Below are 16,796 nucleotides of genomic sequence, written 5' to 3' on the forward strand. Positions count from 1 at the left end.
GAAAGGAAGAATACCTCTGACGAGGTGCAGCTGGTAGTGTGACTTCTTAGAGACGTCAGAGATGTGAGGAGAGAAGGAGAGAGTGGAGTCGAAGATGACACAGAGGTTTCTAGCCTCACAGGTGGGAGAAGGAAGAGGGCCAAGAGAGGCCGGCTAGAGAGCGACACGAAAGGAGGGAGCAGGTGTGCCGATGAGGAGAATCTCGGTCTTACTGGCATTAAGGCAGAGATTGTTGGCGGCACACCATCCCTGGATAGCAGACAGACAGTCAGAGATGAGAGAACAGGAAAAGCCCAGACATCTCATTTATGGTGGATGCTTTCTGTCCTTTTACCAAACGTTCCTCCAACCTTTCTTTAGCAGACTTTGTTACTCAGCATCCTGGCTTTCCTTGGGTCATATATAGAATGGCACAACCTTGGCTCAATTAATCTAACACACATAGTTATGATGAGGTGACCTAGCAGTTTGGGCTGGACTGCCCCTACTGGTGTAGGACCAAGCCTGATTTGTATGTGGTTTTTCCCCTTGTGTAATGGCTTGGCAGGCTGAAAAACGATGGTCTGGAGGGTTGCCCAGAGCTGTGCCTGTGGTTATGGTTAATTCAAAACCTTCCAGCCATCACCTTTCTGTTTTGCTGAGGTGTCCCACATAGGCACCATAACATAAGTAAAGTTCAGAACTGTTTTTATCAAACAAAAGTTGCACAGTCTTGCAGAACTGTTCCTAGTTTTTGTTTTCATTTGGGGATACCTACTGGATCTTCTAATTCTGCATCTATGCTCTTTCTCTCAGGTTGAACAGCCAGGAAAAGAGGTTAGACCCCTGGGGAACACCACAGGTAGAGATAGAGGAGAAAAAGGCCCCAGGCTGGACCTGGGCGGGTTGATTGGAGAGGAAAGAGGTCATTCAAGCCAGGGCCTGTTTGTTGATACCCAGGTTATTATAGAGATGGTTGAGCAGGATGGCATGGTTGACTGTGTCAAAGGCAGAAGAGAGATCAAGTAAGATGAGGACACAAGGGGTATTAGAATCAAGGTTGGAGAGCAGGTCTTTGTGGATGTTCGGGAGAGCAGTTTCCGTGCTTCTGTCAGATCTGAAGCCAGACTGATGGTCATGGAGCCAACCAACCAATTAATTGTGACGATTAAGTTAGTAGATGGCCAGCTATTCCAGGAGTTTGCCCAGGAAAGATTTGATGGAGATTGGGCGGTAGTTAGCAGGGCAGGAGGGGTCAGCAGAGGGTTTCTTGAGAAGAGGGTGCACAAGGGAGTGCTTCTGGGGGGAAGGGAAGACTCCAGTGGCGAAGGAGTGGTTGAAGAAGTCAGCCAAAGCAAGAGCCAGGGTGTCAATGTGGTCCTTGATGGTTTTAGAGGAACAGGGGAGAACCTGTTTTGGCAAGACTTTCATAGATCGGGCTTGTCTAGAAACCTTGTCTGCGGAGAACAGGGGAAAGTCAGAGAAGGAGGGAGGAGAGGTGGCCACAGAAGGACCAGAGGAAGAGAGTGGAGTAGAGAGAGGAGGAGGAGAAGTAGAGAGAGAGGACAGTATTTCCTGAGTTTTAGAGATTAAATGACAAGCCTGGGAGGGGACAGGAGAGGTAGAGACTGCAGCAGGATTGGCCAGCTCCTTGCAGATTTTAAAGAGTTCCGTCGATTTGGTTGGATGCCGCAGAAACACAGGCTTGGATGAGGGCTCTCTTCTTGGTGCAGACAAAGAGCCAGTATTGCCTTTGGAGCAGGCGGCAGGCCAGTCTGTCAGAGAATGTACAGGAAGCATGCCATTTCCTCTCAGCCACTCTGCACTTGCGTTTAAGGGTGACGAGGTCTGAGTCGTACCAGGAGTTGCACTTTGTTTATGGCTTCAGGCAGATCCTCATGACAGGGGCAAGAACATCAAGAGTATAAGATATAGCAGAGTGGAGCATAAAAAGGGCTGTGTCAGGGTGTGAGTCAGCCGAAGGGCCAGGGGGTGTGAGAAGGTGGCGGCAAAAGACTCAACTGACTTACGCTTCATGAGTCGGATAACCAACAAGGTAGGTGGCAGTGCTGGAGTTGGCTTGGCCTGAGGGGTGGAGAGAGTGAGCTGGGAGGAAATGAGAAAGTGATCAAGTGGTGAGAGGGATAGAAAGGGGAATGTCTGTAGAGGTCAGAACATCCAGAGTGTGTCCTGCAGAGTGAGTCGGCCCACAGGGGAGGATAGAAAGTGAGACAGAGTGTTGCAGAGGTGGTGAAAGAGTCCAGAGGAAGGACAGGAAACATCCAGGTGGATGTTAAAAGTCTCCAAGAAGGAGGAGTTGAGTGGTCAAGACCAGGAGGGAGGAGGAGAGGTCCGCCCACGCAGAGAGGAAGGAGGAGATCTGACCAGGTGGCCGATAGATGGTAGCCACAGTAAGGGAATGGCTAGGAGAGAGAGAGAGAGAGAGAGAGAGAGAGCTTGCAGACGAGCCATTCAAAAGAGTAGTAGGCCTGCATAGGAATGACAGAGGCAGGAATCCACTCTGGGAAGATCAAGGCTACACCCCTATGGACCGATTGGACCTGGGCGCAGAGAGGATCTTGTAGCCGTCAGGGAGGAGAGTGTCAAAGCTCATGACAAAGCTGGCCATGAAGCATGTCTCTGTGAGACAGAGGACATCGAGGTCAAGTTCCTCAAGGAGGCGGCATATGTCAGAGGAGTGTTTGACAGCTGAGCAAGAGTTTACAGTGGCAATATGGAGAAGGTTGCCACCCTTGAAAGACTTCCGGGGAGCGGTACAAATCAGAGGCACGCCCTGCAGAGGTGTAGAAGAAGCCTGAGGGAGGGCAGAAGAGGAAGGAGGGGAGGGCAAGATACACAAAGAGGAGACAACAGGGGGGAAGCCATGGGGGGAAGAGAGGAGACAGCAGGAGAAGAAAGGAAATTGATGAGGAGCAGGAAGCGTCTATCAAAGAGGAGAAGGTTGGCCTGAGGGTCTTGCACCAAGATGGTACCATTCAGGTGAACATTAGTGATGACCTTAAAGGAGTGTAAGGAGACCAGGAGGGCTTCCCGCTGGGTGCCACCATTAATGGGAGAAGAAGAAAAAGGAGAAAGCACAGTGAACATATGGAGAGTCCATAGGTCAGGCGAGGGAACAACAGAGGATGGTGAAGGTTTGCCTGGAGGAGGCACTGGTATAGGGTTCAGCGGTAGGGAGGCCTGGGTTGGAGACCAGGGTGCCCATTTTAAACTTCTTCCTACCAGATTTAGTGAGGAGAGCAGGATAGTCAATAGAGAAGCATTTAGAAAAGATAGGAGAGACAGAGAGCACCATAGAGTAAGTAGGGTGAGGAGATAAGAGGAAGGGGCACAAGCAAACGAGACAACGAGATGAGACAATAGTAGACATTTGAACAAGATGACAAGAGCTCAAACAATAGAAGACAGTTTGCTAGAAGAATGCTTTGATAAGAAGGCAAAAGCAAAGATCAGCACTACTTTCACAATGCAATGAAAATGCCTGCTAAAAAACACCTAAATCTGAGAGTCCTGTATAGTGGGGAAAAGGCCTAGGTTTCACAATGCAATTAAATACTTTCACAATGCAATTTAAATGCCGGAGAAAAACACACCCAAGTCTGGGAGTCCAGTATAGTGGGGAAAAAGGCCTAGGTTTGAAATGCAGTTTAAGTATTTTCACAAATGTCACAGTGCTATACAAATGTGGAACAAGCTAATCATCACAGTATTAATCTAGTGTAGGTAAGGTTGCTATGTGGCAGGGTGTTCGGGGTAGAGTGAAGGCTCTATTCCTTACCCGGGCCACTCCTAGCTTACTAGTTGCTGCTGGTTGACGGCTGGCCACTGGGTTCCCCTGCTGACACCTGTAGACACTAGCTGGGCCCGCCTCTGTTGGAGACGTCCGGGCATAGGGCTGCCCTGGGAAGATCAGTTATGACTGGTGGAGGTACAATCAGGGGTGGTGGGCGGGCTGGGAGGAGGGTTGGAGACAATGCGGAAGCGGGTCAGGGAGGGAGATGGGACAGGGGACTGGCAAGAGAGATATTTCTTATTTAAAATGTACAAACAACACGCTCAAGCAATATATCCACTCACCTGGCCAACAGCACACTGAGTGGTGAGGCGGCGAGGGCACAGTGAATTAGGTTGATGGTGTTGGAGAACACTGGAAACTTAAGTTGCTGGAGGGAGGCACTGTGTAAAAATGAAGGTGTTGGAGCAAGGCATTGTAGGTGTAAGGTGTTTGAGGGCGGGAGTGGGAGCCAGACATTTAATGCTGTTGCCGCAGTGCCCTTAGCGACTCACAGTGGATGGTGGGTTGCCCATGGTGAAAATAGTTGGGGGATATTCAGGCTCTGGGTGACTGGCAGGAGGGGGTTGCTGTGCAATGATTTAAAGTGCACTATTGACAAGAAAATCCATGTGTCTATTGTTCAGGTGTAAAGCATGAAGTGGTACAGCCTATGATTGTCATCTGGTTGGACTTGTGTTGGTCAGTTGCTGTTTCCAATCTGTGGCTAGACACTTGTCAGGCACTGGATGTCAGCGCTTTGCGGTTTAAGCATTTTCAAAATGCTCTGTTTACAGTTTAGCCCGAGTGATGTACAATAGTTCAGGTTGTTGTGTTGGACGTATGCTTACATTCACAGTAATTTGGTAATATGGGCCTATACACTGATAATAACACTACATATGGTGATCCATTCTTGTATGAAATGTATATCATATTACACTGATACCATAATCATATTTTTCTTAGTGTACTGAGGAACAATGCTATGTGATGCCACTTCCTGTTTTGTCAAGGGGTGAAAGGTTGCGTGCCATCAATCCCCGGGATGTCACTTGGGGGTGGGGTCAAATGACACTTCCTGTGATGTCATCAGAGGTCAAGGGTCGTGTGATGTCACTTCCGCTACCCCAGATATTTTGGTAAAATGACATCCCTGAAGTCACTACTTTTTAAATACTAATAATGTGCCTGGATATCTTTCAACTGGATTGTTTTCTTCAGCCCTGACAAATGGAACCAAAAGTCTCGGCCACGTCTCCAAAAGAGAGCAGTCCACGTTAGGTCACATCTCTCCTGCAGAGGAGTAAAAGGAAGTAACTGCAGACATGTTTTGGTCTTGTTGGGCCTCATAACTTATGAGGTGCTGCTTGATCACCTAGACACAGTAAGCCAAGGGCCTATGCCTCCAACTTCAAGAACCTTACAGAGGAAAACTGGTCATGGCTCATATTTAATGCAAGTGATTGCTTTTCACAATATCACCCCATGCCCCCAGATGTATCCTGGTCCCAGCTCACGCTTGCCAAAATCGTCCCCTTGGAGAAGACGATGTGTGACATCTGCACTGAATGGGTAAAGCATGATGGCACTGTGTAAGTGAGCAGAGTTTCCAGCAACGCCAGAGGGAGACATTACATTAATACGTGCGGTGACGATGCTAGTGGTGGGTGTCGTTGTTATTGTATTTTCACATCTCATTGTTCCTGGCACTAACAACATTCTAGAAGCTTTTTATATTTTAGTGTTGGCTACTAGGGAGCACTTAAGTGCTAGCTATAAGCCAAAACTACTGCATTAGAGCACAGAGAGGAGGAAGATGGAATGTTACATAATGTTATAAGACATATGTACTTCACCCATCTCCACCATAGTGTCCTTTCAGCGCCTTAACCTTGTCCAAGAATGACGCGTTTTGTGACCGTCAACGGATGCGAGGAAAAACAAACATCTTGTGGATGTTGTTTGGTTATTTAGCCACCAACTGAGAGCCCATGGCCATGCTACTCCCTATGGCCATTCCCACCCTATACCTCCCCTTGCCCCCCAAAAGACATCTACCTGGTATCTCAGTGAGCTAGCTCTATCAAGCAGTAACATCAAATGTCGTTTTGTATGTAGCCCGCCAAAGTTATTTCAAAGCAATGTTTTGACATTTAATAGCTTAATCGCAGAAGTAATTGTGCGACTGCTGTAGTAAAAATGCATTAACCAAGTGTGCCTTCGGCAACTATTTTCTTAAGAGCGCCAAGAAACCAGACAGTTGGCAACACAGTGCGGTATAGGAACCTTTAACATAGCATAAGCTGTACGTCTGTGCTCCCACTTGTTCCTAGCACTGAAGTCATGTTAAAATATGCATTGGCATAGCCAACAGTTTTCACTTGTGAGCAGGCATCAGATAGGCATTTGCGATTTGTGGGGCATTGCTACCCAGGTACACATACAGTGTTTCGGTTGTTGACATTATATGGCCAGATGGTAGTGCCATTATGATAGTACCATTATGGCAATGCCTGGAAAAATGCCTATCCCATGCCTACACAAAAGCCCGAACTGTTGCATTTGCCAATGCTTGCTTTGTAACACTTCCTGGCTTCACAACATATCCACTTTATTACAATACTTATGGCGCACAAGAGCCTTTCCTCTACTGCAAAGCAGCAACATCGACAAAAACATTTGACCAATCAAATGGATGTGCTGGCTACATTGTTGAACAAAATAATAAAATAAAAAGTCCATTTGGGGAAAAGCACATCTTTCTCCCATCATTGGAACTGACATAGCACATTACTTCCACATGTGTAACAAAAAGAAAATACTGTTTCCCCCATCCCCGGGGAATTGTATCTTTGCTTTCCATGATGTGGTATTTACTCTAAATAACAAACAGTAGGCTCCTGGACTGGTTTAATGCATTTTTTCCCACTAAGAAGCTTCATAACTCACTTGTGACTCCGCAGAGATATTCTTTCCATTCTTCGCGCAGAGCATCGGGTTTGTCAGTTTCATTGCTTAAGTCATGTGGTTTAAATACACAAACATTGCTGGGTTTGGTTTTCTCCCAATGCCTGCTGTCTCTTCTCATAAGGCAGCTTTTTTTGAAGCCACTCTGGGCCACGGGAGCCGTCACCGATATGTTTGATGCGCTGCTGGAAACAATAAATCTGGGTGCTTCGGTGTTAAACCACATCAAAAAAGCTTCCCGCCCTCTCACCGCCTGTGGTGTCATCTCGCGATATCATCTCCGCTTCCACGTTTGCAAAAGAAGGCTTTTCGCACTGCGTCGCGGGGGGCAGGTAAGATCAAATGTTTTGAGGGACAGATTCCACTCCTTTTTTCAGATCATGTTTTTCACTGTATGTTCGAGTTTAAGGTTTGAAATACCAAGTCGGTTTCTTGTGGATCAAAATGCACTTCCCCCACCTTTAATGCTCTGGGATTGGGCAGGTGGTTTTTGTTGCAGGCCCCCATGCGGATGTGATCCACAGTAGAGCTGGGAAACGAGTGGGGCATGTCTGCTACGGGTCCCTACATCCTATAGGTCACCAGCAGAGCCTGCCATCTGAAGGAAACTTCCAGTTATAGTTCCCTGGTTTCTAATGTTTACAACCGAGCTCTGGAATGAATCAGCAGAAGTGCCACATCCAAGTCAGAGCTTAGAAATACACTGACTGTGAAGGAGAGGTGGAGTAAGAGATTCTCACGGTTGTCGTGCTCCAAAAAAAGGGGGTGTGGCCCCAGCGGGCCCACAAAGGAAAGGGGTGTGGCCCCAGCGGGCCAACAGTAAGAAAAAAGAAGAGGCCGTCACCAACCCACCTTGTTTGCTACATCTGCCTCAGGACCCAGGGGTAAAGGCTCCGCCCCCAGTGCTCGTGCGCCCTCTGGGATCTCGGCAGATGAGGGCCAAGGAACAATGTATGCGTCATCCGCACTAACCAATTACGACATCCCAAAGGTAGCGGCTCCCGAAGGAGCGCTCGTGCGCCCTCCAAGACATCCAAAAAGGGATAGGCACCCCAAGACTTACCTGCTGTAGACACGTTGTGTGTCTGACCAGTGGTCATCATGGCGGAGGACGACAATGAAGGGGTTTGTTGGGGACAGCTTGCGCCACTACAGCACTTTGATGTGGTGGGTGCGCCGGCCAGCTTGGGGCTCCGGTGGACAGTCTGGGTAGAGAACCTGGAGCTGTACTTTGAGGCGGTGGAGATGAAGGACACTGCCAAATGCCGACCCTCCTGCACTCCGCCGGATTCGCTGTTCAAAGACTATTCAAGACATTAAGGCCCGCAGATCAGTCCTATGATGCAGCCATCGCCCTCCTGAACGAATATTTCCGACCCATGGTCAACAGGGACTACGAACAGTTCCGGATGAGGTGCGCGAGGCAAGAAGAAGGGGAGAGCCTCAATGCATTCCGTGGGAAGCTGCGCGGCATTGCACTGTCCTGTGCCCTGGGTAATTTTGAGGCGGACGAAATCAGGGTGCAAATAATCTACGGCTGACGTTCCTCAAAGCTGCGGAAGCAAGTCCTGAGGGACCCAGCGCTAACCCTCGAACGGATCGTAGAACTTGGCCGTGCCCAGGAGCTAGCAGAGCTGTGGACCTCTGTCATGGACTCATCCAGACAACACCTCAAATTGGAGGCCCTGATGCAGCGGGTCAAGCTGGAGGAGGTGTCGGCCGTCGGCAAGTGGCAGGGAAGAAAGCCGGTGAGCGGGGAGACTGGCCAAGAAGAGAACCCAATGCCACATTATGCCATCAGTGCGGGTGGGATCTTCCACACCCGTAGGACTGCCCGGCGAAAGAACATATCTGTGGAAGATGCGGGAAGGTGGATCGCTTCGCACACGTGTGCCTCGCCCCGATACCAGCCAGCATGGCGGGGATGTCGCAGGGGGCCGAGTCGAGGGGGAGAAGGACCCCCAGAGTGGCTGCGGTCCAAGCGGCAGAAGATCAAGGGAGAAGGCAGTATGATGCGGGAGAGGAGGCTGATGAAGAAAATATATTCTTTCTGTCCTGCAGCAGCACCACAGGCCAATTTGATCCCGTAATCTTCTGAACAACAAATGCCCAGTGTTGGGCCTGTGGTGTGTGGACTGGACGTGGTGTGTGGACTGGAACACACCTGTTTGTTTTGTAGAGCCAAAAGTTGATGTTTATGAGTAGCCATTAGGTGGTGCGTGGACTGGAATGCACTCTAGGTTTGCAGTGATGATGTAGGAGCCCAGTGGGTGAGCGGACTAGAATCCACCAAGTTAGACCCCACCGAGGGTCGATATTTGTTTGCAGTGGGTGGTGGTTTTTCTTTGTTTTAATAAAGGAGGGATGTTGTGTGTTGGTCTAGTGTTTTCTTCTACGTAAGCGTCATGACACAGTCACTCCTTTAATAAAAGGGGCTCTGCTGGCACGCGGAAGGGAGTGCAGCAGAGCCCCAGGAAGCGGCAACTCATGTCTGTGATTACTGTGTGATTGTGGCTGACTGCCGTGTGATCACAGCCTTTACGAGCTGCCCTGGCTGGGTGCCCCCGGCGCTGCTGCAGCCTCATGTTGGGTGTCCCCAACAGCCACTGCGTGGTCCGGTGATCTGGATGCTGCAGGGCACCCCTGCGCCTTGAGCACCGCGAGATTGCAGTGTTTTCATCCCCGTCGGGTGATCCCGACATCTGGTGTGGCCCGCCCCGGAGACCGGGGGTGGGCCACTACACTGACAACAACTGCGCTGCTACAAGTCATCAAACACAACACGCCCATCACAGACTCTAGCAAGCAATTGGAAGGTGCATGTTGTTGCATGCCACCCCTCCTGGGATCATGGTTGCTCCCAGGGTGTGTATACTGGTCACATGGTAGCCACCATGTGACCAAGCTAATAAAAAGGACGAGCTGCTTCCGGCTCATCAGTTTAACAAAGAACTGACTCTGGCGTGTTTACTGTGAGTGGTGCCACGCCGCTTGCAGGCGGCCTATGGCATGGGCCCTGCATCTGGATGGTGCCCCTGCCTGGCAACACCGTCCCACTGTCCTTTGGTTGCAGTGTAGACACTGCTATGGTTGCAGCCCGGGCCTGGGTGCCCCCAGAGCCGAGGCTGCTGTATGCTGGGGCCCCCAGCCACGAGGTCCTGCTCCAGTGATCCACAGCATGCAGGGTGCTCCCTGCTGTGTCTGAGCTGCGTGCTCGCAGCTCCATGGTCCTTGTCGGGTGATCCCGACACTTGCGGTGGCCCGCTCCGGTGATCCGAGAGTGGGCGGCCAACACAATTTAGAGCCCCAGAGGCCTGACGGAACAAGGCTGAAACCGACAGGAAGGTCTCAGATTCCTGGTTCCTGGGCTCTGCAGATTCATAGTAGAACTCTGCGGTCTTAACGATTCCAGATTTCACCCGGGTAAAGCATGGCCACAGCAGAGATCTATTATCGACCACATGTGTCTATGGCTGGTTCCTGCACCCAGGTGGTCCTTAGCACAGCTGTGCAATCCATTGGGAGGTGGTGGTTAAAGCTGCTGTGCCCACCAGGTTGATATCAAAGCTGTCTAGTTTCCTCTATGGAATCCATTACAGATTCCTAGATCTCACAAGCCGGGGATAAACGTATTCAGTAAGGGGTTAATCACAGGTCCCTATGTCCAGCAGGTTCACAACAGATTTCTGCAATAGACTTCATGCTATCTGTTACGAGTCCATGAGCACAACATGTCAGTATCAACAAAAAGTGTTTGGCACAGGTCCCCCTGCTTCCCAGATCGATAATAGAGACATGTAATTAACAGGGCGATGTCTGTTACAGGCCTACAAGCCCAATAGGCACACAGTAGAGTTTGGAAATATACTGAACACAATCTCTGTGTCTAGCAGGTCCATGGCAACGCTAGATCTACCACTGTAAACATCCAGACCCTCAGGTTCTGCAGCCACCTGGAAGAGTCCTGTAATTGACCAGCTTTCTCGATTACCAATCTCCATGGTCAAGAGTTACTTAGTAGGGCTTGCTAATAGGCTAGAACGTGTCCATGCACACTCCTAGTTTCAGCAGTCCAATGGCAGAAAGTGAAGATTAACTGTAAACTGCCGGTTATAGGGCCTGCCCCTAAATTCAGCAGTTCTGAAATCAGTAATAATGACCATGGGAGATTCCATGACCATCAGATCTGTAGCAGAATTCTGCAGTGTGTCTGTAATTGGTCCCCAGTCCAAGAGTTTAATCTCAAAATGAAGTAACAAAGAAGAAAATGCTGTTTATAAGGTCCTTTTGGATAGGTCAATCACAAAGCAATGTCATCAACTGAACATTTTCTGAGATGGGTTCTTAAGCGCAAAAGGTCTTAGTTTTAGATCCCCACTGTCAGCAGGTTGATTGTGTTGGGTGTCCTGACCCACGTTTGAGCTATCATGCTGCAACATTTGGTGCTGTGGGCGTAGAAAATCCAAGATGGCCAAAAAGCCCACATGTTCGCCAGAATCCAGGAGAACCACGCAGTTTGTGTGTACACCAAAATGGCTGCCTAACTTGCCACCCACCAGTGCGAGCATGATGGGCCAGGGTGCCATGAGTGGAATGGGTGCCAAAGGTAAAACAGCAGCGCCTGTTAGCTCAAAAACGCTTTAAAATTGGCTTTAACAACGCTTTGGTCCTCTGAATGCCAGCTCAAAATGCCTATTTTCAAACATTGCAACACATCCAAAAATCTCACTGAACACCAGCGGACATCTGGCAGAATGAAGTATGTGTGCATACAAAATCTGGGAAGATGAAGAGCCCAAAACAATGTTCATAACAAAACTGGCTGAGCTATGCATGTCAGCAGCCTAACTGAAACTGGATTAAAACCACCAAAATCGAAATTTTCAAATTAACTGAGTGACCTACTTTTGAGTGTCACATAGTTTGTAACTGTAAAAATGTCATAGTTTTGAACTTAGAATCAGCATTTTAGCTGCATATGTAAAAATTGTATTGACTTAAACTGGGGAACAAAAAGTGACATTTTAGCTGAAACCTGGCTTAATGAAACTGAATTCTGCCTGACATCTACCCCCACAGGAGTTAAAACCTGCTCAGCCACTCTTCCCCTTGCCAAAAGGAGTTGTCACCTCTCTGATTAGATTAGGGGTGGAGCAGCTCGGGACTACAGGGAGGTGAACAAAGGCCTGTCCTGGACTCAGGCAAATGTTATATTGGGGGCGTCGTAAAAGTGGCTTCCTCTTGGGAGAAGTGGGAAGAGAAGTGCCTCTGGGAGCCACCCGAGCTGGAGGCGGGGACAGGCAGAAGCTTCCCCCATGTGCTTTGTAACCTAAACCACATGCCTTTTTGACCAGGGCATCATTTTAAAAAGATAGATAACTCATAGTGCGGACTTGTCAGAATTATATAAGTAATATCATTATTTTTGTGATTTTTCTGTGAACATTTTGAGATGCGTTAGGACCCTGTGGTGTATTCTGGGGAGTTGCTAGCGGAAAATAGGGTCTCACCCCAAATGTCTGCATGTTAAAAATCTGACACTTCATCAATTAATGTCCATACTCCTTGTGCACATGTGTGTAAATTTGGGTAAATGTCTGATATTGCAAAACCAGTTAAAAAGCGCAAAATGTTGTCATTTTTGAATGCAAGCCCCCAGGAAGAGCAGAGTTTGAACAGAGTATACCTCATGTGAAATGTGATGGGTGCATGTAATTTTAAACAACTGTGTATCTGTGATATATGTATTTGGGTCAAATATAGATTTATGTGCAATTTGACAGGGGAGTGTCCTTTCTGCAGGCCATAAAACAGCATCATCATGACTCACATTTCCTTTCCCCTATCAAGGAAGAGAGAAAAGCTTGACCAGTGATCAGTTGAGAGAGGGGCTGGCTTAGTGATGCTGCGCACACACCCATTTTCAAAACACATAAAGAGAGACTGCTGGGACAGGTAGAGACATTAAAATCCAGTTGCTACGGAGCGTTTTGCCGGACCACACAACATCCAGAAGATACCAGTTCCAGACTGACTCCAGCTACATACTCCAGAACCTAGAACTTATACTTTAGAACCTAAATCAGAGGCCTCAAACCACAAGCTGAGTTCTCTGCAGCAGGCCTCAAATCATTGCAAGCTACTCACAGCCGGGCGAGCTGCTTGAATCCCTTGCCAAGAACTTTTGCCAGGACCAGTGCAGAGATCCAGGAGCCGTGCAGAGACCGCTGTATCCGGACAGACCAGACCAGTGCCAGACCAGACCAGACCGTGCAGAACCGCAGACCCAGAGACCAGATCGCTGTGAAGTGCCGCTAGCCTGATTGATCAGATCCGTGACGAGGTCCAGTCCTTCCAAAATATATTGTGAGTACTTAGGTCAGATTGTGACAGAAATAAGCTCTTAGTTTAAAATAATCTAATCCAAACTATTTTAATCTAACCAGAACTGCCTCCTAGAAGTTGTCACTTGTCATTTTGTAAAGCTGCACCACTGTCACTTGTCAATTCTGAAGCTGCAAGCTGTCACCTATCATTTTGAGTTTACTTTAAATCCGAAAAACAACCTTTACAAAATCGTTCATATCTCTGGAACCGTTTGGGCTACGAACTTGGTTTAACTTTCCTCTGAAAGCTTTCCAACAAGCCTAGAACTGACTTCCTACTCCTTATACTTTTTCCGCAATCACGATTCACGCACTCGCGAATTTTACCGCGATTTGCGATTTGGTTAAAAATCCAGCCACGTGTAACCATCAGCCGTCATTTCTTTCCTTGCTAAAAATTTGTTTGCCTCTTAATCACCATCTCTGTGAATCATTGCTAAAGTGAGCCTGAACCCATCCCAAGTATCTCTCACTCACCCTGAACCTCCTAAAGGGAATTAAAAGCATTTTCAGCATATTTCTCACTTCATTGCCACCACATTCGAAGCACTTGGGCCTGTGTTTTAAAACTCATACCGGTTTTCTCTAAGCTTGCTGGGGGGGAACTGAATTTCGTATTGCATTTGATTTCATTCCTGGGAACTGTGTGCTCCTCTTTCCATCTACTTCCATGTCTTACATTGCATAGGGGAGGGGGGTGAATTGCCAGAGAAAAAGTGATTATATTTTCTTTTGATAAAATCATCTCAAGTATTTCTGTACTGCCTTTTATTCCTCATTGCTTTTCCCTTGAAATCATAAAAGTATTTTCGCTACTTGATCCATCCTATACTAACTCCTCATTGATTATAAAGAAGTGTGCTAGTGTCAGATTACCCATTGTTGATAAACATTATATTTATAAGGGCGATATCGATTATTAATTATTATAAAAGCGTGGTATCTATATTTTGTTTTATTTCTCAAATAAACCTTTTAAACTTGCAAAACAGAACTACTTCTTGGCTCAGTGGGGTCAGGGGGATTCTAAGAGAGGGGTGTTATATAGGGGTAGTCATTCAGAACTCATGAACTGGACATAAAGATATATCAATAAGGGTTTCCATTCAGTATCCCAGACTAGGCATTGACTTAGCTGTAGTGTTGAATTGAATCTTCTTACAATTGTAAAGCTTTGTTATCGAGGATACGGTGTCTACTGCATCTGCCTGCCTGAATTGAATCTTCTTACAATTGTAAAGCTTTGTTATCGAGGATACGGTGTCCACTGCATCAAGAGGTCCACACTAGAGCCCTGTAATCCACTGGGCGTCTGTTAAACGTCATCAGACGCAAACAATCAAACAGGCAACTTTGTAACCTGTAGGAATGCTAATGCACAAAGGCCAAAGGTGAAGGCGAATTATAATAATATCTATGAAATGATGAAACATTGAGACCTGTGGCAAATCCCAGAAACTGGTAGTAACAAAATTACCCACTGGAACCGACCCCGACTACAAGGCTAAAATTGATGTTACCTCACTTGTTGAAAAGCAAACAGTAAAAACGAATACTGAAACATACAGTAAGAGAAAGTGAATTGTGAGGTACAGAGATGTATATCCACTGAAGATAAATTATAGAAGGGGTAACTTTGGATGAAAGTGAAATAGAAGTTGCCAGGAGGAAACTTGGTAACTCTGAAAGTCTCGCGAAGAGCGCAGAACGTGAGAGGAAAATGGCTGCCGAGGTAAGCTAGTGAAGTGGAAGCGAAAGCTGGCAGAGAATATAAGAACGGTTGTGGAAGTCAGAAATGTGCAGAGAAGCCTATCAAAGCGTGGGTCTGATGAGAGCGGCCTGGAGATAGAGTTAAGAGAATGATAAAGAATGTGGAAAGGCTGATGAGCTTGAATCATTATTAGGAATTATACGAAAGCAAGTTGTCAAAGTGAAAGAAGATTCTGAGGGCAGCTCTGGGAGGACTGGTTGCATGACCTGTAATGGGTGGACTGCGTGGTCTAAAACTGCAGCTAGACCAGGAAGCCTAATTAATATATGAAGTAAAGCCCTGAGCCCCAATGTTATGCCAAGGATAAAGAGCCACTGGTTGTGGGACCTATTATGGGTGGACCGTGCAGTCTAAAACTGCGGCACAACCAGGAGGGAGCTCCAACGAAATAGTTGTAAGGTGAGAATAACCTGTGAACTTTGTTTTGTGAGCAAGAACTGTATTGAGCTTGGGGAAGGGGACCCTGAGACTTGAATGAATACAAGACTGTTTCTTGTAAACTTTTGATAGCTGTATACTTCATTACTGGCACCTGAAGTTTGGGGCCGGGTGCCTGATCTTATGAATCTTTTCTGTTGAACTGAACTTTTTCCAGTAAATCTTGTTTAGATTATAACTAGAGATTATACCGCAGAGGGTACGAGCTTTGCAAGATCCTACTATTTGATCTGTATCCTGACTTGGGAAATGGAGCTAGCCAGTGCTCCGAACTTTATGTTATTCACTTCTTCAGTTGAACCATCCCTTCATTATAGTTGCCTCTTAGTTGTGATGACAAGCACAGGTTTGGACACAGACAGACCTTTAGATTTGGACACATTGACCTTGACGATCCTTAGTTTATTTAGGCAGGGCAATCCTGCCATAGCGATAGGGCCAGATAGGCATTTCACCCATCCTGATTGAATAAAGCTTTTTATCTGTGTCACCTGTGTCTGTGACTCTGCTGATACCATGCCTGTCTCACACCGTAGAGATCAGCATGGGCATCAAAAGGTTGGAAAATAACCAAACATCTACACGTTTTATGCCCCCCTCTCATATGCCATGCCCCACCCAGCTGTACTCCAATGCAATATGTTCATTTTATAGCTGGCTCTTTAGTGCCACCTAACAGCCAACACCAAATTAAAAAAGCTACTTCAAATCCCTAGAGAATGAAACCACCCTAAACAAGCCAAGATTAACACCAGACCCAATTGAGAGCTAATTAACGGATGTGTCTTCTTGATCATAGTCGAGATAAAATCTATACAGTCCACAATCCATTCTCAATCAACATGTGACTATTCCCAACCTAGCTTCAGCTACACCAGTACCAGTGACCTTCGCAATCGTCTACTTCACTCGAGGTTGACATCCTCATCCTGGTTATTAAGATAAAAGCACCCTCAGCACTCTGCTATCCATGCTTGGCCTCCATGATAAAAGATTTTAGCTTTTGCCATCCTTCATGGCTACGCTTTGCAAAGCAGCCCCCGAAAAGCAGAAGTTCTGTAACCTCTGAATTGCAACAAGCAATAGTCACCCATTGCAAAAAATTGTCAATCTCCCATTTCAAGCTAACATTCTGGAAATACTTGCACACGACCACTGCATAAATACAGTCAACCTGAATAATCAAATGTAGGTGTAGCTCCAATTGACCGTTTCTGGCTAAGATGCTCGAAAGGTTTGCACAAACACAACCATAGAAACACATAGAATCACTTGGCCTTTTCCATGAGAGACAATTCTAATTCCAGACCGATAGAAGCACGGAAACCACTCTATTGGAGGTAAAAGAGACAATTACAGTTCTTGCAAATGAATTAAAGGGCTGTCCTGATTCTGCTCAATTCACTGATTGCCTATAATACAGTTGATTACACAATTCTTATTAAAATTAAATCATATG

General features: G+C 47.0%; 1 protein-coding gene across 5 annotated transcripts in view; it reads right to left on the reverse strand.

The window, feature by feature from the left end:
* Positions 1–16,796, reverse strand: part of MORN1 (MORN repeat containing 1) — a 2,351,913-nt gene that overhangs the window by 83,420 nt on the left and 2,251,697 nt on the right. The gene's annotated exons all lie outside the window — the stretch shown is intronic.

Source organism: Ambystoma mexicanum, chromosome 8, assembly GCF_040938575.1.
Source record: "Ambystoma mexicanum isolate Mex_15411 chromosome 8, UKY_AmexF1_1, whole genome shotgun sequence".
NCBI lineage: Eukaryota > Metazoa > Chordata > Amphibia > Caudata > Ambystomatidae > Ambystoma > Ambystoma mexicanum.